This window comes from Mytilus trossulus, chromosome 5 (assembly GCF_036588685.1).
Source record: "Mytilus trossulus isolate FHL-02 chromosome 5, PNRI_Mtr1.1.1.hap1, whole genome shotgun sequence".
Taxonomy (NCBI): domain Eukaryota; kingdom Metazoa; phylum Mollusca; class Bivalvia; order Mytilida; family Mytilidae; genus Mytilus; species Mytilus trossulus.
This window is the reverse complement of record NC_086377.1, coordinates 44619648-44631937: the sequence shown is the minus strand read 5'-3', so window position 1 is coordinate 44631937 and position 12290 is coordinate 44619648. Positions and strand designations below refer to the sequence as shown.

The following is a 12290-nucleotide window of genomic DNA, read 5'->3' as shown; positions in this document are numbered from 1 at the left end:
GTATTTCTTTTTTTTTCATACGAAGCGCAGTTTGTCCTTACAATATTATCGCTGGGTCAACCTGCTCTGACCTTCTGCTGTTGTCTATCATATAGTCGGGTTGTTGTCTCTTTGACACATTCCCTATTTCCACTCTTAATTTTATCTAATGTTTTTGATACTTGAATTTTCGTACTAAATTTCTTTATTGTAATGTGGTGTTTACAATTTATATTTAATTTGTTATGCTTATCTTTGTAACTTTGAATCTGTTTTATCAAGATTAAATAAAATTATATATATATACCAGATATTTAATAATATCTACTTCAACATGACAAATTTAAATAATTCTTTTGAAAATTATGCGTCTGATATTATGTGTATCAAGTTCAATATTGGGTAAAACAATACCTGCCCTTTAAGATATGTTTATTGCTGAGTAGATATTTAGTCGATAATAATTTTTTTCAGGAAAAATAAGGACTGTACCCGTTTAAAACATAATAACAAACATCAGAAGCCTGTAATTCAGTGGTTGTCGTTTGTTTAAGCGTTACATATTTGTTTTTCGTTAATTTTTTTACATAAATAAGGCCGTTAGTTTTCTCGTTTGAATTATTTAACATTGTCTTATCGGGGCCTTTTATAGCTGACTATGAGGTATGGGCATTGCTCATTGTTGAAGGCCGTACGGTGACCTATAGTTGTTAATGTCTGTGTCATTTTGGTCTTTTGTGGATGGTTTTCTCATCGTCAATCATACCACATCTTCTTCTTTATATTGTTGATAAAAATTAGTTTGTCACCTGTTTACCAATTATCCAATTCAACCTTATTTTTGTTCTGTTTCAAGATAAAGATGTGACAAAGCAAAACTCTACATGCCAAAATGTATTCCTTTGAAAAACGACTTCCTCTGCAGTTGACCAATATAATAAAAACATGAAGTGACACATTCAACAAAATGAATCAAACAAATAGATTATGATGGTGATAGGTTTAGAAGTCATCTTTAATTTTGGATTGAACTAATTTACGATGATTAATATTTCTTAATTTGATTGCATCGAGACATTTGTTACCATAAGAAGGGTTCATTTCTCAGAAATAATTTAAATGAAAACCTTTTCTTTTTACATCCTTTGTATCATGTTAAATTAAAAATGCGTCCAAAATAAGTAATCAACATTTATTGCTCTGGGATATCAAACGGCATACTTTTTTAAATAGTGAACAAAAGGATAAAACATGCTACATCGTGGAACAAATGACGAGTTTGCTGAAGTTATAAATTGATATCATATTTGTTGAATTTGTTTCAAAACCTATGATATCTGATTATGTCGTCCCATACATTTGTCCTGTTTCAACAAATTGTGAAGTGGAAGCCCGATACCTCGCGTGGAAAGGTTGGAACTCTCTCGGCACATTGACGTACTTCATGCAGCAACTATTTGAGTCCGTACGTTGTTTATTTTAAGACTTAATACGTGTAATCAAGCAAACGCTGATTTTCCACATTTCTTTTCCAAATAAGCCTATTTAATATATAGCTACAAAAGAAGCTGATTTATTTCTGAAAATGTTCAACGCCATATATGTACTGCAAACATCTAGTTAATTGGAAATACAGTCAATCGGTTTTGGCAATCTATCTACCCTGAAAAATAAAACAAATCAGTTTTTTTTATTTTAATGTGTTTTGTCATCATTTGTAGATTGCAATATATACGTGATGTTTTAGATAATTAAATTTAAATAAGAAAAAGGAAAGAATGCCAAACTCTTTGGAAAATTATCAACCTAAAGTCTATTACCAAATGGTGCAATATATACGTGATGTTTTAGATAATTGAATTTAAAAAAAAGAGGAAAAAATGCCAAACTCGGAGGAAAATTCTCAACCTAAAGTCTATAACAAATGGCAAAACTAAAAGTTTAAACACATCAAATGATTAACAACTGTCCCGATTTGGTACAGTCATTTTCTTTTGTGGAAAATGATGTTTTTAACATGGTTTTACAACTAACTAAACAATCTCACAACTGAACACATACTTACATCATTAAAACATTTTAAAACATCTTGTTAATCAAGATACTGTTGATTCATTTATCTTTTGTGGGTACCAATTTTCGTGGATTAAAAAAAAACGTACATGTTCGCGGATATTTAGTTTTGTGGTTTTGCCGTAGTCGGCACACAAACCTATAAAAAATTTGATATTCGTTGTAGTTTTAAATTCGTGGTTTACCTGTATCCACAAAATCCAGCAAATAATAATGAATCCACAGTTTTTCCATTATAAAACGGCCAGAATTGAGGATACTAAAATAACTTACTCTGCATGTTCAGGTTTCTCTATACGAAGACATGTGATATCAGGATAAGTGAATATGCCCTTCTTTTTATTGCAATAGTAACAGCAAAATCTTTTCAAATCTTCAAATCCCTCTGACTCTGTGCATAAATTAGCTTCTCGATCTAGATATGCACACTGACAATCTGGTAATGGATCTTGATCAGTAAATCCTAAAAAATGTACACAAAGTAGTTTAATCTGACAAAAATATCCGCTAAGTAAAGTGCTAGTGTTTCAACACTTACTGGCCGCTAGTTCAAAGCAAAAAAACACTCATACAATTTAAGACGGGTCTTTACTGAGTTTGTTCATAAACTGTAATTCATAACATATAGGAACAAGTCTTGTATTTAGGGGACCCACTTGGGACCCAGAGCAATACCTACAACTATCAATAAACATCTTTAGCGAAATGTTAATAAATGTTATCGAGGAGGAAAAGTTATGTCATAACACCTTCAAATAGAAAATTTAAATAGTCCTTATATCGCCTGGAAAGACCTAAACGCAATTTGAACTATCCACGGACAACAACATGAAAAAGCTGATTGAAGTAGTCACTTCTATTCACGGTTTCAATCATGTAAATCCTCTGTCACTACAATTTAGTCAGGCATGTTATTTATTTCTATAATGTAATTTATTTCTATAATGTAATTTATTATCATCGCTTCGTAAATTTAATGCACTTCATCACGAGTTGATTGACCGTTATGGAATAACCGTATCACAGATGATATCGGGTATGTTTTTTTGCGTCGTAACTACAATCCCTTTCCCTTTTCATGAATGTGACCTACCGACTTAGATTTTTTACCGTGTTTGTAACAGCGTTAACTTTAAAATAACTACATTCCATGCAATTGTGTTGATAAGTAACTGGTACCCCACACACTGAACATAAATTGGTGTTCTTATTTTCCATATCATATATTATCCGAATATATCTATATACATTATATATGTTTACCTAGTGTAGTGGTAGCTGAAAAACAAAACAGAAAATATGTCAACTTGTTTAGGCATAGAAAGGTGTGTGCCCTAATGAAATTAAAAGTCATACTAAGTTAAAAAAAAAATACAGAAAACCCAGCGTTTACAGTAAAAAACATAAAAAAAATTAATAAGACAAAAAATATTTAATTGTATAAAATACATCGGTAGAAATAATCAGAAATGTTATATACTCAACAGAACAAAACCAACATTGATGACATTGAAATCACATTCTTTTTTAATATATAACCTTTAAACGCACTGAATTATGTGATATTATCTGTGTATATGTCATAAAATTTCCACACATTGAAAGTATATACAATCTGTAGTTTTGATTGCTTGAGTCATTCCAGAAGTTACATTTTATTTCGATATAAAGTGCTACCGATCTATGCACTCCGTCACGAGTTGTTTGACCGTTATGGAATAACCGTTTCATAGATGATATTGGGTATGTTTTTTACGTCGTAACTACAATCCCTTTCCCTTTTCATGAATGTGACCTACCGACTTAGATTTTTTACCTAGTTTGTAACAGCTTTAACTTTAAAATAACTACATTCCATGCAATCGTGTTGATAAGTAACTGGTACCCCACACACTGAACATAAATTGGTGTTATTAATTTTCCATATCATATATTATCCGAATATACCTATATACATTATATATGTTTACCTAGTGTAGTGGTAGCTGAAAAACAAAACAGAAAATATGTCAACTTGTTTAGGCAAAGAAAGGTGTGTGCCCTAATGAAATTAAAAGTCATACTAAGTTGAAAAAAAAAATACAGGAAACCCAACGTTTATAGTAAAAAACATAAAAAAAATTAATAAGACAACAAATATTTAATTGTATAAAATACATCGGTAGAAATAATCAGAAATGTTATATACTCAACAGAACAAAACCAACATTGATGACATTGAAATCACATTCTTTTTTAATATATAACCTTTAAACGCACTGAATTATGTGATTTTATCTGTGTATATGTCATAAAATTTCCCGACATTGAATGTATATACAATCTGTAGTTTTGATTGCTTGAGTCATTCCAGAAGTTACATTTTATTTAGATATAAAGTGCTACCGATCTATGCACTCCGTCACGAGTTGTTTGACCGTTATGGAATAACCGTTTCATAGATGATATCGGGTATGTTTTTTACGTCGTAACTACAATTCTTTTCCCTATTCATGAATGTGACCTACCAACTTAGACTTTTTACCGTGAACTTTTGAAAGGTGAATATTAAATTATTTATGGTTTACACGCTATAAAAAGTTTTAATTTATTTATGATACTCTTTATCCATACTGAGTACATTTCCTTTTGAACTAGTTATGAAAATTGAAATCCAAGGCATGTCCTAATAAATCTACACATTCCGTAAATAGAAAGACCATCAACCTTTTGCAGTTTTCATTTCAGGATCTCAAGGGCCTCGGTGGCGAGTGTTGTAAGTTGTCGAACTACTGTATCACCAGCATGACGAAACTGTTCAATCCTGCACGTGCTAATTGCACTCGACTCTATAATCTTAGGTGACTATCATGACGACTTTCAACACAAATCAATAAATCGTTTAAGTACAAAAATATGGTTTGATTCAGCGAATATATCTCTTAAAACATATATACAGTAAAAGTGCATACCTAATGTTGTAATGGCTGAAAAGAAAACAGAAAATATTTAAACTTGTTAAAGATCAAGCATATATAGTTTTGTGCTAAAATCTAAATCACAATTTGAAAATAGACAATAATTAAAAAAACAAACAAATGTAATACCGTTAGAAGCAAAAGACATAACAAAAAACCATGGACAAACAAATCAATTAAATGTAAAATAAAAATAAGCGGTAATATACAGAAATAATAATATGAATAATAGATAAAGCGTGTGCATAAACAAACTAAAGAACAATATCACATATATGTGAGTACTTTTTTCATTTTGAAATAAAATCTCTCTCTCTCTCTCATCATATAGTTATTATTTCGTTTTTGTCCTTGTTTATAAAAAAAAAAATGATTATACCTGCTGTACAGCTGAAAAAGAGTCCAGGTTAACCTAACAATGAAACAAAATTGAGCCTGTAATGCAATGCTTTTCGATTATTGATGTCTGACATATTATTTTTCGTGTTTGCTTTATTATATACATTGTATTAAACCTTTGGTTGAACGTTTGACATTTCTTTATGTCTGTTCCTCAAACAGTTTTTTGTACATCAGGAGCCAGAAGTTGTTTTAGTGTGTTGCTGTATATCAGATTATGTTTTTCGTTCATTATTTTGTACAATCATCATGCAGTTAGTTTTTCTCGTTCGAATTATTTTATATTTGTCGTTTCGGAGCCTTTAATATATCTGACTTAACAGTTTTCATTGTGAAAGGTCGTATAGTTGTTTATATCTATGCCATTTTGACTTTTTTAGAGAATTGTTATATTTGCAATTGTACTACATATTCTTTTTTCTATACTTTATGGTATGGACTGAGCTCATTGCAGAAGTCCTTATGGTGATTTGCTAATATAGAACGGTGACCAGACCCAATTTTTTTTAATTTAATCGTCAAACATACTATATGGCTATATTATATACCATTGGATTCGGTGAAAAAAAAAGTACTTTTGGAATATCAATGTCGTCAAAGAGAAATGTGGGAACAGTTTTGCATAAATTAAGGTAAAAGATTAACATACTGTTTTCTTTTTTTCCTTCTATATTTACAAAATTGAAATATATAAGCAGCGTCTAGTGTTAAGTTTCAGATACAGACATTTTTTTTTAAATCAATTAACAATGAATTACCTCGAAAATGTAAAATGTATTACTCGATTGATTCTAAAAATTTACGTTTTTCAAACATTTGGTCTAATATAAACATCAATGCAAATTCGGTTAAAGTTACAGAAGTACCCTTGCCGGGTGGCATTCAACCTCAACAATAAATGATAAATGTTGTTTTCAATTGAAGGCTTCTATCCCGAGAGTTTATTTTGCAAAAGCTCATGCATGAAATTCATTTCAACCAAAAACCACTTAATAGGGGAGCATCTGAGATCACCACTTGTTTTTGGTGGGGTTCTTGTTGTTTATTCTTTAGTTTTCTATGTTGTGTTATGTAAACTATTGTTTGTCTGTTTGTCTTTTTCATTTTTAGCCATGGCATTGTCAGTTTATTTTAGATTTATGAGTTTGACTGTCCCTCTGGTATCTTTCAACCCCTTTTTTACCCCGAAAACAGTTACAATTTAAATATCCATTCAAAATGAACCACAAAACAGATTTCATCTAGGAGTATCTTCTGGTTCTCCTGACAAATGCCCTTCAAAATACACGGGGTGTAATGATTGTTTTAAATTTTGCCAACCGTATTCTAAAGGTGACGGAATAGGGGGTTTAGCAATGTGTTATTCGGTCCAAATTGTAGCTGCACAATGAGGTAACCTGACTAAATCTTCATCTTTACTGGTAGCAATTCTGGCACGCATTTTATTCATATCATGATGGATGATTTAAAGACACTCTACCGATCAAATATGTATGTAACTAACTTTCTCGCAAACACAAGGACTTCATCTTTGTCAATACTCCCACAGACATGCTCCTTACATAAAAGTAAAAACACAAAAATACTAAACTCCGAGGAAAATTTAAAAAGGAAAATCAAAAGTCCAAACACATCAAACGAATGGATAACAACTGTCATATTCCTGACTTGGTACAGGCATTTTCTAATGTAGAAATTGGAAGATTGAACCTGGTTTTATAGCTAGCTAAACCTCTCACTTTTATGACAGTCGCAACAAATTCCATGACATTGTCAACGATGAATGAGCAAAACAAACATACTCAAAGAGTAAAAATGTCAAAAATAGGGATACAGCAGTCAATAATGTGTTATCTTAATATCAATGTAAAAACAACAAATGTAACGAAGAAGCACAAAAAGGCATACATCAAATTTAACATACTAATTTTGTTATTCGTATACGACTTAATTTATGTATGTAAAGTCTACCCGTAAAGGATAGAAGCTTTCAAGTACTGGTGTAAAATTGCGCGTTTAAAATTCGCACAGGTAGACATAAAAATAATTTCAGTAGTATTATTGAATAAAATAGTTTTGTCATTCATAGTATTCAAGATCCATACGTAAAAGTAACATTAGGAAATGAAATAATTTTGTCGTTCAAAGTATGATGTTTTACGAAACCACAGAGTCACTTCAAAAGAATATCTAAAAAACTGACTTAACAGTACAAGTAATATTAATAAAGACAAATAAAAGAATACTATAACACGTTATTTAGATGATAACCCAAATGTCAGTACGCAAAATTTATACTTCAAGACCATCTTGTATTATTTGTGAAGTTGATACGGAATATTTATCAACAAGTTCTGGGTATCTTACAATGAACTTTTTTAGAAAAAGGATGAGACGTTCTTTGACATACACCTGGTTCATCATCTTTCTGAACAGACACTGGTGACGTTTTACAAAGTCTGAATAGGAGCTGCAAGCTCTTGAATACCTAATAAGTTGGGAAATGTATATAATTCATATGCAGGTGAAGTGGGTATATTACTACTAAGATAGGGAAAATTAATCAATAATCTGACACACTTTGGTTGAAGCATAGTCTTAGTGTGGCGTTCCCTTTCAGCAGACTCCTTTATTTTTTTCATGTCGTAGCGGTAAAAAATGTCTACTATACTTTCTGTGCTAAAGAAAAGCATTGGGTCATATTTATATATTTATATAAAAGTAGCTGCAAGGTCATGGAATGTTTTACTTTCCTATCAGCAATACATTGAACCATTGCCATACCTTCTCTCAAACTAAGGTAAAGTGTGAGTGATGGGCCAAAGGAAGGTAGGGAAAGTGCACAAGAGTCTTCACTTCGAATTGCTTCACCAAATCTGGATTTTCAACAAACGATCAAATCTCTTCAACAAATGGCTGGCATATTCCATCATCACGTCTTTTAACTGAACTAAAGAAACAACGTTTACTCTTAGCAGTAAAGAAAGAGTCTGATTCATTACTTTTTCTCTGGCAAATGATACATTTTTCAAAATTTAAACACGTTTGGCCTTTTAGAACTACACGGACTTAATCATAAAGGACTTTTTAATTCAAACAGTTTACAGATAACTACACGTATATTATGTACAGATTCAGATTTGGTTCTGAGAGAAAAAACATACGGAAATGAAAATCTTTTAAAAATACCCAAAAAAAACACGATAACCAACTCGAAATGGGAACATGAACATACAAAATAGATCGAATTGAACAAATTTTAGCAATGGAAATCGATCGTTGTGATACGAAATATAATTTTATAGATTGAAATAAAACTATGCGAAGGCTCTATAGCAAGTCAATGTAGTTGAAAACTCCTATCATCATATTTATGATTTTTTTCAAAGTAGAAATAGATAACCATGGCTGTGTTTTAAAAAAATCTCAATGGTTACAAAATCCGTGATTTGTTTGCCTTTATTTTTATTTAAGCGTCACAAACAGTTCAGACACGCGTCTGACGTTCAACATAATAATTCTAGTATATTTATTGATATAGAAGCGATAAATAAAGACATTGAAAGGAGATGTGCTATGTGTCAACAACAAAAAAGGAGCGAAAGATACCAGAGGAACATTCATACTAATAAATAGAAAAAAATAATAATTTGACAACCCCATGAATGAAAAAAGAATGAGACAAACAGACAAACAATAATGTACCAAAAAAACAAAATAGAAAACTGAAGAATAAGCAACACGAAACCCACCATATACTACGAGGGGTTCTCGGGTGCTTCGGTCAATAAGATGAAACTTTATTTAATATGTTCAACAGCTGCAAACCATCTAATTGTCGCAATTCATTTTTGAATCGTTCGCTTGTAGACAAATAATACAAATATGAATCGTCGTGAATAGTTAAAACTTTCCTCATGTAGCTTCATAAAACAAATTTGAAAATCGCGAAATCAAACTGTCGCAAAAAGGGCAAGTGCTTGGCAAAACATGAAATAAATATTAATGAATATAAGAAAGTTTACAGAATTTGTATATATTTCCATTCATAATACAGTATCTATAACTATTTTATACATACCTGAACATAATCCACATGTTCTCTTACACAACTTGGCTATTGATGGTACAGTACAAGTAATTGGTGCGCAGTTGATGCCAAGAATGTCAATGCATAGATCTTTCATGTAAGAATAAAAATAATACACGCTATTTACATAGTTATTTTACATGTACACACAAAGAGTACGTATGTTTTGCTTTTCCTACTCAAGTGTATGTTAAATTTGCTTGTAAATGATGTCAGAATTCCAAATTTCAAATCTACCAAATTATATACTAGAACTGCACTTATATAAGCATTTATGGGAGATTAAGATTATAATTATTGTTAAATCATGGGTTATAGACGAGTTTATAATATCCAACTGTTAAATGCTGCTTATGATTTTTTTTTACCCGTTACTCGACATTAAATATTGGTTAAGAGGTCTCAACACATATATGTAAGATAAAGTTGTGTGCTTGCTATTTAATAATAAATGTGTCACATGAAACACAAGTTTAATCAAAGCCTAAGTAACTGCTCCTTTTGATAACAGCTTATAAAACTTATTCTCAAAACATTGTTTACAAAGATATACGTTACGCCTCGAAGTAAAAAACGGAATCCGACGAAACGGAAATCCTGTCTTAAGCCATATACTACTGACACAAACTGTCTAAAATTGGTTTCAAAGTGCCTACAAATCTCACTTTAAAAGTTGTTAAAACTCTGTATACAGAAAACATCGGTAACAAAAACAGTGATGCTCGCGTAGAAGCCATCGATAATACAAAGTGCAACAGGCAGATTTATATATGATACACAATCTGCAAAATCGGACAAGCATTGATAATACTTCTGCTACGAAAAATGTCAACACAAATGTATTGGTGGCTACTTATAACACTATGTCACAATGAGTAAATGGCCTTAAAAAATCCGTCGATACCGTGATGACAGGGAAGCTTTATGATAATTTCAAACCGTATAATCTACATCAATGGTACAAATGTACAATTTAAAAAAAAGAGCACCGTCGATACAAAACACACCGGATGCGTCACCTCGTGGATTTAATAGGACAGGAGTTCGCTCCAATGATTTTTCCCGATCTCGACATAGTTTCTACAGCTATACAGAAACAAGTAAAACCTGGTAAAGGTGATACATTAGCTTCTCTCCTTATTCCTAGTTCCGAGAGCCCCAAGTCACATACCATTTTGGCAGACGGTATGGAGATTACTGTAGGGCATATGCCAAACCCGCGTTTAAAACTAACAATCCAGGAATTCATTATGGCTTTCAGAAAATTAAAGTGTGCAATGACATCTGCATTTCAAGGAAGGAGATCTGAATAACACGCCTACGAGGAGGATATCATTGCGATCAGTAATTATTACTGTTTGAAGCAAAAGCCTCGACCATTTTTCAAAAGAAACAAATTGAAGTTGGTTGACGATGATCTTGATAGTCACGGGTCACGATTTATAGTGCGTCAATCAACTTCAATTTGTTTCTCATGAAACTCTTAGAATCGGCGTTGAAATTGATATTTGCAAGCTTTGTCACATGGTTGACTAAGACACAAAATTCTGTACATTACAAATATAAAAAAAAAAAGCGTATCTATCCCACATTTAATGGAAAAAAAACCGGTAGTTCTGGTATTCGTTGTATGAAGTGTTTTTATCACAACAGAAACGAAATTTACTATAATTTCATTAGCATGTATTGCTGTTATAAAGACGGTCGATGCCTTTTCGTACACATGTGTTCCAATGTTCGTAACTATGATCATATCATAATCGCCTGTCATCGTCAATCTATGCATAACTATAGCAAGAAAAATAGAAACAAAACACGCTTTTAAAAACACTTTTACTAAGACTGGTACTCTTGCACTAAAGCAGAGCGTCGGCTCCGAAAAATGACTATCAAATATTATCTCCCATCTATATGCTACTACTCCGATTAAGGTAGAAGTATTACAAAATAAACTTAAAAATCACAGTGGCAAATCTTTTGTATGTAACTTATGCAATGGTTTAAAATATGGTGCATGATGTTTTTGTGATTTTACTTTTTGTGACACTAAAGTTTCTGGGTGTACCAACCCTTAAATGATGTAATAATTTGTATGCACGATCGAAACCAAACGTAGTAAATGAATTGTTAAGGAAAGAGTGTGAAACTGAATTTATGTGCGGGCCTTTTTTATACCTAACCATTTTCAAGTTACCATGGCAGTCCATTGGGAGTTGCGGAAGGAAATCAACAAAAAAACCCGACTTATTTTATTTTGGATTTATATATTTAGAATCCTCTGGTTTTATCCATATCAAGCCATTACACACTTTTGCCGATAACCCCTACTTTTCTTTTTATAATTTTAATACATATCCTTTAAAGCCATATTGTTATTGTTATGCGTTTACTTTTCTACATTGGCTAGAGGTATAGGGGAAGGGTTGAGATCTCACAAACATGTTTAACCCTGCCGCATTTTTGCGCCTGTCTCAAGTCAGGAGTCTCTGGCCTTTGTTAGTCTTGTATTATTTTAATTTTAGTTTCTTGTGTACAATTTGGAAATTAGTATGGCGTTCATTATCAGTGTACTAGTATATATTTGTTTAGGGGCCAGCTGAAGGACGCCTCCGGGTGCGGGAATTTCTCGCTTCGTTTAAGACCTGTTGGTGACCTTCTGCTGATGTTTTTTTCTATGGTCGGGTTGTTGTCTCTTTAACACCTTCCCCATTTCCATTCTCAATTTTATAATTGAAAATCTTATGAATCCCTTTTAATATTTCAATGTGTTTGAAAGAAAAGGGTGTCATTAT

The 12290-nt window shown here is 31.9% G+C and overlaps 1 long non-coding RNA gene across 1 annotated transcript; it reads right to left on the bottom strand.

Moving 5' to 3' along the window:
- Positions 1 to 2341: 2341 nt before the first annotated feature.
- LOC134719676 (uncharacterized) lies at positions 2342 to 5003 on the bottom strand. Its single transcript, XR_010107654.1, has 3 exons — positions 4759 to 5003; positions 3316 to 3330; positions 2342 to 2515 (listed from the first exon to the last, which is right to left on the bottom strand). It is a non-coding gene; the product is annotated as an uncharacterized LOC134719676 (long non-coding RNA).
- Between the last annotated feature and the right edge of the window lie 7287 nt (positions 5004 to 12290).